Source organism: Bufo bufo, chromosome 4 (genome assembly GCF_905171765.1).
Source record: "Bufo bufo chromosome 4, aBufBuf1.1, whole genome shotgun sequence".
Lineage (NCBI taxonomy): Eukaryota > Metazoa > Chordata > Amphibia > Anura > Bufonidae > Bufo > Bufo bufo.
The window spans coordinates 75,864,273-75,866,926 of NC_053392.1; the positions used below are offsets into that span (position 1 = coordinate 75,864,273).

At 42.2% G+C, this 2,654-nt stretch overlaps 1 long non-coding RNA gene across 1 annotated transcript; it reads left to right on the top strand.

The window, feature by feature from the left end:
* The first annotated feature begins 251 nt into the window (after window positions 1-251).
* LOC120999935 lies at window positions 252-2,452 on the top strand. The gene is made up of 3 exons (XR_005778689.1): window positions 252-419; window positions 815-821; window positions 2,442-2,452. It is a non-coding gene; the product is annotated as an uncharacterized LOC120999935 (long non-coding RNA).
* Window positions 2,453-2,654: the final 202 nt, after the last annotated feature.

Below are 2,654 nucleotides of genomic sequence, written 5' to 3' on the forward strand. Positions count from 1 at the left end.
CACATGTTATGTTTTTTGAGATATATTTAAACGCTGCTTTCCATTGCAGAGGAGAGAATTCAGATTTTAAATCTTTTTCCCATGATATCAACGGTGTAGATTTATTGAAGTTGTCTTTATTACTGAGCTGGGAATATATAGGGCGAAGGGTTTTTGAGATTTGGGTAGGTATTGACCATATCTCTAGTAATTGTCTGTTGATGGATGGTAAAGTGGGGTTTTCAGTTAGGAAGTGCCTGATTCTAAGGTATTTGTAAAATTCAGTGTTGGGAACCTTATATATGCTGTGTAGACATTCGAAGGAATTCAGGCTATCATTCTGATAAAGTTGGGGGATTTCTGTCAGGCCATATCTTCTCCATGTTCCTACACCCAAATCAGGGATAAGATGGTCAAGGACCGCTAATGGGGTTGGATTCGTATTGGAAAGAACCTCTTTGTTAGTGAGGGTATGATATTTTATCCAGCAGCTTAGGGCATTGGAGGCAAGAAAGGATAGTTTAGGACTAATAAACTTTTCGGATAACGAGGCTATAAGTATAGCTTTAAGGTTGCCCCCTATCACTTCTGTGGAGTCAATGTGAGTCCATTGTTTGGAGAAGTCTAATTTCCACCAACTCTCTAGGGGATTTATTTGTGACGCTAAATAGTAGTCATAGATATTTGGTAGGCTAATGCCTCCCATTTGTTTCCTGGTGTGTAGGATTTTGGATGCAATTCTAGGCTTTTTGCCATGCCACAGGAAGGCGTTTAGTACCTGGTCAAGGTCTTTTTTAATGCTAGATAGCAAGGAGGGGTAATTAGCTAGAAAAAGACTATGGGTTGAGGAGGTAAGGTTGATACCTAGATACTGAATTTGGTTAGGTTGCCAATCTAAAGTGAATTTTTCTTGAAGATGTTGAACTGTTTGGGGGGACAAGTTAATGGGTAAGGCTTGGGATTTGGAAGAGTTTAGCTTGTAGTAAGATAGTTGGCCGAAGTGAGTGATAATGTCTAGGGCTGAGGACAGGGAGGATGTAGGGTCTGTAAGCGTGAGTATTACATCATCAGCGTACAAACTCAATTTATGATCGCGGTCGGCTATCTGTACGCCTGATACTCTCTTCTCCATTCTTAGGGCTTGGGCGAGGGGTTCAATGGATAAAATAAACATTAGGGGGGAGAAGGGGCAACCCTGTCTGGTTCCATTGGAAATGGAAAATGGTTTAGACAGAGATCCATTTACCCAGACTCTGGCAGATGGGTCTTTATACAGGGCTTGGATAGAGGCAAGGATAGGGCCTTCTATCCCCATTTTGGCCAAAACCGCAAAAGAAAAAGACCAGCAAATGCGGTCGAACGCTTTTTCCGCATCGAGCGTGACAAAAAGGGCCGGGGTCTTGCTTTTTTGGATATGGGAGAGAAGATTCAGTACCCTTCTAGAGTTTTCCTGTATCTGGCGGCCTTTGACAAAACCAACCTGGTCGGAGTTCACTAATAGAGGAATGAGGGGGGCCAATCTGGATGACAGGATTCTGGCAAAAATTTTGATATCTGTATTAAGGAGGGATATGGGGCGGAAATTTTTTGGATCATCAGTTAGTTTGTTAGGTTTTGGTATGGTCACTATTAACGCTTCGAGCATCTCTTTGGGGAAGGATCCCAGTTCTCTGCCAGATTGAAAGGAGAGCAACATGTGCCTAGAGAGCTGATCAAAAAAGGCTTTATAGTAGGAGTTTGATAGGCCGTCTGGGCCTGGGGATTTATGTGGGGGGAGTTTTTTAATAATGGCTTTAAGTTCTTCTGTGGTTATGGGGGCATTGAGAGTTTGTAATTGGGCAGTAGTCAGTTGTGTTAGGCCTAACTTATCTAAAAAGGCATCAATGAGGTCTGCTTTTGGTGGTGAGACTCGTTCTTGGGGGGCTAAATTATAAAGGGAAGCATAAAAGTCTCCAAAAGCATCTGCTATTCCCATTGGGGATAGTATTTTCTTCCCAGAGGAAGGGTCTAGTAGATAGGGAATTTTAGCTTTAGCCGCTCTTTGCTTTAGACGGTTAGCCAACAAACGGCCCGCTTTGTTATCCTGAGAATAAAAGTTGGCCTGTGTTCTCTTTAAGCTAAATTCATATTTGTGGAGGAGGCATGCAGAGAGTTGGGACCTCAATGATTTGAGACTATCTGAGTGTGTAGAGGAGACTTGAGACTTGTTAAGGGTCTCTATTCTTTTTATCTCATTTAGTAACTTGTTTATTTTTTCTTTACGTTCCCTCTGGAGTCTGCTACCTATTTTAATAAAGACACCTCTGATGAACGCCTTGTGGGCGCACCATAGAATAGATGGGTTACTAACTGATCCATCATTTATATGAAAGAATTCTGTTAGTTCAGATTTAAGCTCCTGAGACAGTTCAGGGTGGTCTATAACATACGTGTTATTTCTCCATGGAGAATAAGGTTTGGAGAGATGGGATTCCTTCAGGAATAAGGAAATCGGGGCGTGATCTGACCATGTGATCGTGTGTATGGATGACGAGATCGTGTTTGCAATCACTGACCTGCTGGTTAAGAACATGTCAATTCTGGAGTATGATTGGCAAGCCGAGGAAAAGAAAGAGTAGTCTCTTTCAGAGCCATGCTGTATTCTCCAGATATCATATAGGTCTTCCTGCAGGAAG